We start from the raw sequence: 12,464 nt of genomic DNA on the forward strand, positions 1-12,464 counted from the left end.
TTTAACAGTGTATTTATAAAACCACTCATTGTTTGACTGGGTTTTTCACACATTAGCCATGACTGTAATTTTTAAATTGCATAGATGCAGCCAGGTGTTCTATGCCTTTATCCAGCAGCAGTACCAGCTTCTCTTCCAACTGCTGAGGGCTCATGACAATGCTTTGTTATCATCCCTGTATTCTTTTTGTTAGACAATTTTTAAATAATATAATAGAGGTAAAATGCTGACTTTAATAGGCAGTGTTCAAAGGAGTTTTTTATTTTATACATACAAAATAAAAGACTAATAATCTTAGTGTCAACAAAGGTAAATGAAATAGAGCATGCAATGATAAATAGGATTTCATTTAAAATTACTCAGACACACAAAAGTTGACAGGGCATGTAATGTGGGAGAAAAGAGTTATTGACTCTGAGATGCAAAGCACAGAAAAGACAGATTAAAATAAAATTAAATGGCGAGTATTAGTGATCTATAATGTGATTGCATATAATATGTTTTTGCGTAAATACTGCAGATAAAGTAAAATTACTGTCTAAAACATGTAATGCTTTAAAACAACACTGGATGTTTATATTACCAGATAAATAAATAAAATTTAAAAATTGTAACACAACTGAAAAAAAGAATATAAAATCTTTTAAAACTTGGATCATGTGAATATGCACATTATAAATACAATGTATAAGTGTGTCTTAAACCTGCAAATTTTACAATCTTGGAAATTATACTTTATCAACTATTTTTCTACTGCTGTTATTCAGTCACTAAGTCATGTCTGACTCCTTGCCACCCCATAGACTGCAGCACGTCAGAGTTTCCTGTCCTTCACTATCTTGACAAATTAGGCAGAATAGTTGGAGTAGAAAAAATGATATTCCAAAATGATTTTCTAAGTTGGTCAGGTAAACAAATCTCTAATTTCATAGAAAAATACAAAGTAAGCACCTCTCCCACCACACCATCTATTTAAAGATAAGAAAGACAAAATGAAATTATAATGCCACTGATTAATTACATAACTTCATTCTTTTTTCATTTAAATATCAAGCAAGAGTTCATAAAGACACTGCAAAACATTGAAGAAATAACTGTTGAGGTAGAATACTACTAATGGCCTGACGAAAAAAAGAGTGGAGAAATTAAATATGTTCTGAGTCACTATGTAAAAGGCAAAATTTAATTAACATAGTAATGGACATGCAAATTAAAAAGCTATGGACTATATTTACTATCATATTAAAAATAATTTTTAAATACTAGCAATATCACATGTTGATAATCACTAGAGCAAAGATATAATTAGGCAACAAATATAACCTCATGAAAATTAATTTAGCAAGATAAAGTAAAATGTCTAATGCATTTAGACAAAAGTCTAATGCATCTAACCCAGTGATCAGAAATCTTACATCTAAGAAACTATTCCAAGAAATAAAATTAAAGAATATTGTTTATACACACAAGGATATTTATATTAGTACTTTTTATAACGATAAATCTGGAGGTAGCTTAGATATTCATCAATAACCTACCTTAAACTACAAATTAGGAAAGCTGCAAGCTACAGGAAGATCCTGCTCAGAGCATTACTCAATGTCTTCCTGTTGAAATTCCAGATGTTCAAGCTGTATTTAGAAAAGACAGAGGAAACAGAGATCAAACTGCCAACATCTGTTGGATCATTGAAAAAGCAACAGAGTTCCAGAAAAACATCTACTTCTGCTTTATTGACTACGCCAAAGCCTTTGACTGTGTGGATCACAACAAACTGTGGAAAATTCTTAAAGAGATGAGAATACCAGACCACCTGACCTGCATCCTGAGAAATCTGTATGCAGTTCAAGAAGAAAGAGAACTGGACATGGAACAACAGACTGGTTCCAAATAGGGAAAGGAGTACATCAAAGCTGTATATTGTCACCCTGCTTATTTAACTTATATGCAGAGTACATCATGTGAATTGCCAGGCTGGATGAAGCAGAAGCTGGAATCAAGATTGCTGGGAGAAATATCAATAACCTTAGATATGCAGATGAGACCACGCTTATGGCAGAAAGTGAAGAAGGACTAAAGAGCCTCTTGATGAAAGTGAAAGAGGAGAAGGAAAAAGCTGGCTTAAAACTCAACATTCAGAAAACAAAGATCATGGCATCTGGTCCCATCACTTCATGGCAAATAGCTGGGGAAATAATGGAAACAATGACAGACTATTTTGTGGGTTTTCAAAATTACTGCAGATGCTGACTGCAGCCATGAAATTAAAAGACGCTTGCTCCTAGGAAGGAAAGTTATGACCAACCTAGACAGCATATTAAAAAGCAGAGACATTACTTTGCCAACAAAGGTCCATGTAGTCAAGGCTATGGTTTTTCCAGTGGTCATGTATGGATGTGAGAGTTGGACTATGAAGAAAGCTGATCGCTAAAGAATTGATGCTTTTGAACTGTGATGTTGGAGAGGACTCTTGAGAGTCCCTTGGACTGCAAGGAGACCAAACCAGTCAATCCTAACAGAAATCAGTCCTGAATATTCATTGGAAGGACTGATGCTGAAGCTGAAAATCCAATACTTTGGCCACATGATGTGAAGAGCTGACTCATTTGAAAAGACCCTGATGCTGGGAAAGATTGAAGGCAGGAGGAGAAGGGGATGACAGAGGATGTGATGGTTGGATGGCATCACAGACTCAGTGGACATGAATTTGAGTAAGCTCTGGGAGTTGGTGATAGACAGGAAGGCCTGACATCCTGCAGTCCATGGGGTCACAAAGAGTCAGACATGACTGAGTAACTGAACTGAACTAAAGTTTCAAGCTAATGTATACATGTGATTTCAGTTTAATAAAAATAAAATACCTAAGCATGCATATGTATGCATTCACAGATATTTATACAAACATAAGTGTGGAAAGATGTGCATTTGATAGGGATTCAATAATTTATATAATCTTAGTTTTCTTCCAGATACAAATTAAGTTCTGATACTGTGAACTAAGTCTGTTAGTGGTAGTGATGTATAACTGCTTGTTTTGATTTTCGTTTTCAACCCTCTTAAATATATTCATTTCCTGAATATATTTATTCAGTTCCTTCTTGTTCATTATTCACTTCAATATACTAATTATTAACTTTTATTATATCAAGTGTAAATGTATATAAGTATGTTTACACCCATGCATAGTAGGTGAAACATGGACATAGAATTAATAAAGAACCCCATTACTAGGCTTTTAGAAACATTACATATCAAGAGAGCAATAAGGACATAAATGACTATTAATATAAAGCTCTACTAATCTGTTCTGTGAGTATTCACATAAGGGATAGATTAAGTCTTGCTTTGTCAATCAAGAGGTAAAATCTGAGACAAATTTCAAAGAATAGCTAACCCTTCCTGGGTGCAGAAGGAAATTCTAGGTAGTAAGTGTCAGCAACGATACAGTTAGAAAACCTGGGGTTATTTATAAAATAATGATCAATCTTCTTTGGCAATAGTGTAGAGTACATAAAAATGGTAAATGTGGGAGCTGAATAAGGACACGGGTCATATTGGGATATAAAGCTGTTCTGTCTTGCCAGACAACAACCTCAGTCAGGAATACACGATCTTCTATCAAAAGAATATGTGGTTTCTTTATGCTGAGACCAACCAAAGTGATCATTACATACTGATCAATTGTCAATCTCAGAACCACTAAAATGTCAAGTCTGTGATTCTTCTAGAACCAAGGCAATATTATATGCACACTGGGAAAAATTAACTTATAAAACTAATAATGTAGAGATTAATACTATGTCTGTGGCTGTTTAGATTTTAATTTCTCCAAAGCATGCAAAACTGGAAGGAGAACATTTCAAAGTTTTTCTGAGAAAAAAGTAAGTGGTTTTATCTTCTGAGTGATAATGAATGACCTCAGAAATACTCTGTGGCAAAATTACTAACTCTCTAGAGATGCAACTATGACAAACCTAGACAACATTTCAAAATGCAGAGACAAGCACTTTGCCAACAAAAGTCCATATAGTCAAAGCTATGGTTTTTCCAGTAGTCATGTATGGATGTGAGAGTTGGACCATAAAGAAGGCTGAGCACTGAATAATTGATGCTTTTGAATCTTGGTGCTGGAGAAGACTCCTGAGAGTCCATTGGACAGCAAAGAGATCAAACCAGTCAATTCTAAAGGAAATCAACCCTGAATATTCGTTGGAATACTGATACTGAAGCTGAAGCTCCAATACTTTTGCCACATTATGTGAGCAGCCGACTCATTGGAAAAGACCCTAATGCTGAGAAAGATTGAAGGCAAGAGGAGAAAAGGGCGACAGAGGATCAGGTGGTTATAGCATTACCGACTCAAGGGAGGAATTTGAGCAAACTCTGGGAGATAGAGGACAGAGGAGTCAGGCTTGCTACAGTCCATGGGGTTCAAAGAACCAGACACGACTTAGCAACTGAATAACAACAACAAATCAGGATAAATAAAAGAGAGTAGATTTAATCAGGGTGTCTAGAGACAAGGAAGGAAGATTCTACCAAACAGGTTTCAACAGTTGTTTTTAGAGAATATTTGTCAAACATAATCATGCTTGGCAAGGATATCATGGATGCAAAGCTAGGAATAAAGAGAGAAGTATTGCCAGATGGACTAAAGGTGATGATGAATAATGTAGCAAACTCAAGCAGGGAAGGAAAAGTGAACACATGGAAAAACTCCTTTACTACTACCTCCAGTGACATTAACTGATACATTTTTAGGATCAAAGGCATGTCTGCCTTTACCCTGTGACTTAAAAAATTGCTGGCTGAAGCAAATGCCTAAGGTTCCATCAAGAAAGATATAAAGATTTTGGAAATAAAATAAAAAGTAGCTTCTATGCATAACCTGGCATCCCATATCTGATACTGCTTGTGTTTGAAATCTATCCAATGAATAGATTTAATTTACATAAATCCAGAGAAACATTCCAATGGTCTCATCTTCTCAAATAATCAGAAGGTATTTGTATGTAGCCATTTAGAATTACTCTTCTAGCAAAGACCAATTTAAATGAGAATATTCAAAGCCAATCCATAATTATTTAGTTTATTTCCTAACTAGGAGCTCAGAAAACATGGATTCATGCCAGGAAATTATAGAGTCATTTAATTTGGAGGTAATTATTTTTTACCATTATCAAAGCTATATGAGCATTGCCAGTAAACAAAAATGCAAAGTATGCTTACTAACTAGGAACACTTGGAGCACTGAATGTGCCTTTTTACGGCCCTGGAGATACATGATATAAATGACATATGTGTGATAGATAGAGCATCTGGACAGTGTTGGGTCAGCTTTCTGGTGGTCTTCACAGGAGGGCAAGGAAATGTTGTAATGTTCACATTAAATGCAGTTTTTTTAAAAAAAGAGCTATTGGCATTATAGTTGCAAAGCTATCCTCTAAGCTGTTTTATTCAGGCTAATGGGATTCCTGCAGATGTTTGATGTGACAAATAGATGAAACAGCCAACAGACTGTGACTTAGAATGTGTAATTGAGTATTAAATTTTTCCTTTCCAAATGTCTCTTTAAGAATAGTTTATTCCCCATCTCTACACACCTATTTTGCTCCAGGTACATCAGTATTGCTGCTAACTTACTTTAAATTATGTTAATAATTGCAGTATTTCTATCTGTACTTTATGAGTACTTTGTATATGTATTATCTAGATATTGTGGGCTTCCACTGTGTAGACAAGGAAGAGTTAAATACTTTAGTGATTTGCCAGTTGGAAGTGAATAACTGCACTGGAATTTCTTTTGCATCTGCTGCTATTTTACTTGAAGTTTTAATTATCATTGAAAGTTGTTATCATACATATAAAAGCTTTCTGAAAGGATGAAGCCCACTAGACACATTTGTATCAGATGTGCTGAGATATTCTAAGAAAATAATATATTCTTTACAGCCCTGGGTCTTTCCACTACTTCACTTCTATCTATATCTAGTATTTAGCACTCTGTTTAAATAGATAATTAATCTGATTTCAGTATTGACCATCTGGTGACAACCATGTGTACATTCATGTCTTGTGTGCTAAGACCAATGTATTCTCTTGACAAAACTCTGTTAACCTTTGCTTTGCTTAATTCTGTACACCAAGGCGAATTTGTCTGTTATTCTAGGTATCTCTTGACTTCCTACTTAGGGATTCCAGTCACCTATGATGAAAAGGACATCTTTTTTTTGGTGTTAATGCTAGAAGGTCTGTAGGTCTTCATAGTACCCATCAACTTCAGCTTCTCAGGCATCAGTGGTTGAGGTATACATTTGGATTACTGTCATATAGAATGGTTTGCCTTGGAAGCAAACCAAGATGGTTCTGTCGTTTTTGAGATTGCATCCAAGTACTGCATTTCAGACTCTTGTTGACTATGAGGGCTACTCCATTTCTTCTAAGGGATTTTTTCCCACAGTAATATATAGTAATAGTTATCTGAATTAAATTCACCCATTCCTGTCCATTTTAGTTCACTGATTCTAAGATGTTGATGTTCATTCTTGCCATCTCCTGACTGGCCAGATTCAATTTACCTTGATTCACAGGCCTAACATTCCACGTTTCTATGCAATATTGTTCTTTACAGCTTCAGACTTCACTTTCACCATCAGACACATCCACAACTGAGTATCATTTCCACTTTGGCCCAGCTGCTTCATTCTTTCCTGAGATATTAGTAATTGCCTTCTGTTTTCCCTTGGTGGCTCAGATGGTAAAGAATTTGTTTGCAATGCTGGAGACCTGGGTTTGATCCCTGGATCAGGAAGATCCCCTGGATGAGGATGTGGCAACCCACTTCAGTAATCTTGCCTGGAGAATTCCATGGACAGAGGAGTCTGGTGGGCTACAGTCCATGGGGTCACAAACAGTCAGACACGACTGAGTAACTAACAGTTCCCCAGTAGTATATTGGATGTCTTCTGACCTTGGGGGCTCATTTTCTGGTGTTATATATGTTTGTTCTTTCATACTGTTCATGCGGCTCTCAAGGCAAGAATACTGGAGTGGTTTGCCATTCCCTCCTCCAGTGGACCACATTTTGTGAGAACTCTCCACTATGTGTCCATTTTGGGAGGCCCTAATGGCATAGCTCATAGTTCAATGAGTTATGCAAGACCTTTTGCATAATAAGGCTGTGATTCATGAAGGGGATTAAATAGATAATCTCTGCCCTGTATTATTGCAATACAATTCCAACTGGTCATACATAAACTCCTACTTTCCTTCTTCTGCAACCACAGTGAAAGTCTAAAAGCATTTTGTTCATGAACCCTCAAGTTTCCAAACTTTCATTGGCTTTCCATTGTCCCTAGGAAAAGTCTAGCCTTTTATGTGGCTTAAAAGGCTCAGGTCTCTGCTGACTTCTGCAGCTTCATTTCTCTACATTCTGCCTTTTGCATTTCTCTTCTTTCTCATTCTTCTAAGGCTCTCTCTTGAATTTGAAAACACTATTTCTGCTGCAAAACCACTGTGTCATTCCCTTCAATTCCTGTCTAGAAAATTCCAACTAATTCTTTAAATGTAGGCCAAATGTCTTCTGGTAGACCTCCCTTTTACTCTCAGATCACTTGAGATCCACATGTGTTCCTAGGGCATCTGTGTTTCTTTTTTATTAGCTTTCTTTATACTCAGAATTATCTATTGATTAAAAAAACTGTGTGAGTCTACCATGTTTTGGTTACTTGTCACTGTGGCATCAATGTTTCATTTGGTTGTCAAATAAAAAAATAAGAACAAAGGAAAAAATTTTAAAAACCAACAATATATGAATGAATGGATGGATATAGAAATAAAATAATGGGTATAGACTTGAGTTTAAAAAAAAAAAACAAACCTAAAGGTCTTCTAGCTAGGTTTCTATCTACTATCTAGCTTTTTAAAAAATTATTTAAAAAAAACTAGAACTTCAAAAACCAATTCAGCAAGTCAACTTACGGGGTATTTTTACATTAATAGAGGTTAATGGAATGACAGTTTAACATACAAGATATGACATTTTGCAAATAGAGGACAAAGAGTGATGGATAAGATGAAAAAGCACACTCAGTATAGGAGACTTTGACTGTTTGGAATCAAACTTTCAATGATGTTCCTAACTGTATTATAAATGCATCTGTTTCAGTATTTAAACACTGACAAAAGCAAAAGTGAAATGGAAATTTCACCCTAATTTGAAGGTAAATTTTGTCTATTGTCCATCTACAGGTGATTTTCACTATCAAATGGAAGAATCTAGGAAGAAAAAAAAAACAGTTTAAGGTTTTCCAGTTAAACATTTAGGGCTTAAAGGTTTAGCAATATTTTGTTCTTTTCAACTCTAGAAATAATGACCTACATATTTCCTTGAGATAATAAATATTCTTTATATAAAACTGCAGGATAATTGTTAAAAGCAAGATGTCTCTAGGTGGCAAGAAATGGCATTTTCAGTAACAATTTATTTAAAATTAGGGAAATTCTAGTTTGAGATGGGATTGATTTAACTAGTGTGCTTTGTGTATGGGTAGATTCAGAATTTTATGCCGAAATATTGCTAACATTGCTTATGAGCAGTTCTTTGTGATTATGAAATGACTGCTTTATCCTTACATTTGTACTCCTTTCATTTCAATTGAAAAAAGCCCAAGGTTGTTCAAATAATGAGGGGGTTGTGAGAAAGCAACCTATCAAATATGCTAATGAGTTAATTAGATTGAGAGTTTATTACTGTGATATCAGAAATACTGTTTGGGCTTCAAATTGAAAAGGACTATTTAAAAATTTTTTTTAAGTTTCTAAAATGACATTATACTATCTTTTTCAAGCCAGCCCACACACAGGCATACACTCCCTGTTCAAAATGAATTAGGTCTTCATCCATAAAGCAACACTTTGAACCTGCATCTCCACTGGCACAATTGGTGGTTTTGTTTCTTTAATAGAACTTTCCAAGCTATATACTTCCTCCACTGACAAGTGTTTTGAGAAAGGTGACTACTCTAAACAGGAAAGTTTTTACTACAGCCAATCTAATCAAGACGAAGACATGAGCTCTTCTGAAGTGATTGGATTTATTACTAAGTGTTGCAGCTTCTGGCTCAGGCTCTATCAGCAAGTTCATGATTTCTAGGTGTGGAGGGAAGTAATTATTATGGTGTTTAGAATGCAGAGAATTCTAGAACAATAGAGTAGTTATTAAAAATTGATTTTTTGTTGATAGCTATCATTTATTGTCCAGGAAAGGAAATCTAAAATATTAATTAAAATTTAATTTAAAAATATTCAAAAAGCAGAAGCATTACTTTACCAACAAAGGTCCATCTAGTCAAGGCCATGGTTTTTCCAGTAGTCATGTACAGATGTGAGAGTTGGACTATAAAGAAAGCTGAGCACCAAAGAATTGATGCTTTTGAACTGTGGTGTTGGAGAAGACTCTTGAGAGTCCCTTGGACTGCAAGGAGATCCAATCAGTCAATCCTAAAGGAAGTCAGTCCTGAATATTCACTGGAAGTACTGATGCTGAAGCTGAAGCTCCAGTACTTTTGGCCACCTGATGCAAAGAACTAACTCATCAGTAAAGTCCCCGATACTGGGAAAGATTGAAGGCAGGAGGAGAAGGGGAAGACAGAGGATGAGATGGGTGGATGGCATCACTGACTCAATGGACATGAGTTTGAGCAAGCTCTGGGATTTGGTGATGGACAGGGAGGCCTGGCGTGCTACAGTCTATGGGGTCACAAAGAGTTGGACACAAGTGAGCAACTGAACTGAACTGAATCATTTATTGTCCAGGAAAGAAAACCTAGATACAACAGTCCGTATTTTTATTATCATTATATCAGAGCTGCCAGGATTTCTTGCTATGAGGAATCCAACTTTTAACATATCACATCTTCTTTGATTTATGCTATTGCACCACACAGTTTTAGTTTGCATGGTGCATAATTCATCATGCAACTATAATAAAATCTCAGACTGATAAAATCAAGAAGCAAGAATAAAGAGGAAAATGATTATTCCTGTGGTCTCTGTTCCATAGAAGTTGAATTATGTTGAATTTGAACTGAGGCTTCTGAGAAAACAATGAAGGGAATTACTTGACCCTGTAATACCATTGGATGAACACAGATTTTCTATGCAAAGAAAATGTTTGCTTTCCTATTTGTGAATAAATTTTCCCAGAAGAAGATAGACATTATAATTGTATTTAATTTCAAAACACTTATAGAGCAGGAATGCATTTAAAAACCTCCAGAAGTTCTCCTCCTCCATAAAAGCAATGAGACTGACAACAGTGATCAAGGGTCAACTTTTCTAAAATTTGGAAACTAGGGCTTCCTGGCTGGCTCAGCGGTTCAAGAATCCTCCTGTAATGCAGGAGACACAGGACAAGTGGGTTTGATCCTTGGGTTGGGAAGATCCCCTGTAGGAGGAAGGCAACCCACTCCAGTATTCTTGCCTGAAAAATCCCATGGACAGAGGAGCTTGGTGGCCTACAGTCCAAAGGGTCACAAAGAGTCAGACACTTGCAACAATTTGTGTAGTCTTTATTCAATATTTTATGAAATCTCATTTTTAAAAATAGTGAGGTTTATGGCATTTCAAATTTTATTAGTACCAGGTCCCTCTCTACTAGTTCTGTGGTAGCCTTGAGAACCAACAGCCCATAATAAAAGTGAAAACTAGCAGCCTAGAATCTTCTAGAGGGAAAGAAATGGGGCTGGATTGCCTCCAAATGCAATTCCCTTGGTTTCCTGGAAAATCCCACTGGCAGGACTTGTTTTGTTTGACCTGGTTCAGACCTCTCACAAGGTGAACAGTCTTCTCCTGACAGTGTTGTTGAAAATATAAGTGTCCGTTTTTTATCATCACAGCTACCTGAAGCAATGAGTTGGGGCAAATGACAAACTGATCAAAACAAAGGGAAAAGCTGGAGAATGAGATGCCCAAAGGAGACTTTAAAAGTACCAGTGTTTTTCTGGGGTCACATACATGTGTAGTATTGTGTGAAATCCTAGAAATGGCATGTACAGGGCTGCATACATGCTTAGGAGAGACCTAAGACTGTCCTAATCTCTCACTTTTGGCTGACTTTCAGGCCCTGTGAAGGCAGGAAATGAAGGCCAAAATGGAGTAAGAATCTGTCTCTGTGTTGAAGACATGTCTTAACATGTGCAAAAGTCCCTTAACAATGACTAGGAGACATATTGGTACAAACACTGGGGGACTTACAAGTCCTTTATCTGATAAGGATTTAGAATCCAGAACATATTTAAAAGACTTACAAGCTAACAATAAAAAGACAAATAATCCAATTTAAAAATAAGAACTTGAGTATTTTCCCTAAAGAATATACACAAATGGCCAACAAGCTCAAAAAAAAAAGAAGGTATTCAACATCATTAGTTATTAGGGAAATGATTAGTGCAGCCACAGTAGAATACCACTTTATAGCTACTAGGATGTCTATAATCAAAAACACAGACAATAGCAAGCATTGTCAAGGATGTGGAGATGAGAGCCTTCGTAGACTGCTAGTAGGAATGTAGACTGGTGTAACCATTTTGAGTGAGAGTTGGGGAGCTCCTCCAAAAGTTAAACATAGAGTTATCTTATGATCCAGTAATTCTATCCCTTAGTATATACCCAAGAGAACTGAAAATATATATTTACTCAAAAACTGGTATGCAAATATTCAGTTCAGTTCAGTTCAGTCGCTCAGTTGTGTCTGACTCTTTGTGACCCCATGAATCACAGCACCCCAGGCCTCCCTATCCATCACCAACTCCTGGAGTTCACTCAAACTCATGTCCATCGAGTCAGTGATGCCATCCAGCCATCTCATTCTCTGTCGTCCCCTTCTCCTCCTGCCCCCAATCCCTCCCAGCATCGGAGTCTTTTCCAGTGAGTCAACTCGTCGAGTGAGGTGGCCAAAGTATTGGAGTTTCAGCTTTAGCATCAGTCCTTCCAATGAACACCCAGGAGTGATCTCTTTTAGAATGGACTGGTTGGATCTCCTTGCAGTCCAAGGGACTCTCAAGAGTCTTTTCCAGCACCACAGTTCAAAAGCATCAATTCTTTGGCGATCAGCTTTCTTCACAGTTCATAACAGCATTATTTATAAGAACCAAAGATTAAAAGCAACCCAATGTCCATTAACTGATGAATGGATAAACAAATATTCTATATTCATATTCAGCCTTGAAAAGAAAAATGAAATACTGTTCCTGATGCAATATCCATAAACTTTGAAAATAAAAATGAATAATAAATGAAAACCTATGCTAAATGAAAAGATCTCCATATAAAAGGCAATATATTATATGATTCCATACACATGAAATGTCTAGAATGGGCAAATCCATGGAAACTAAAAGTAGATTAGTAAAAAGCAGCTTAGCCATGTGGCTGGCAGGGTGAGGAGCGGGGAAGGGCACTAA

The sequence above is a fragment of the Moschus berezovskii genome, chromosome 5 (genome assembly GCF_049115385.1).
Source record: "Moschus berezovskii isolate FMDL1 chromosome 5, NW_MosBer_1.0, whole genome shotgun sequence".
NCBI lineage: Eukaryota > Metazoa > Chordata > Mammalia > Artiodactyla > Moschidae > Moschus > Moschus berezovskii.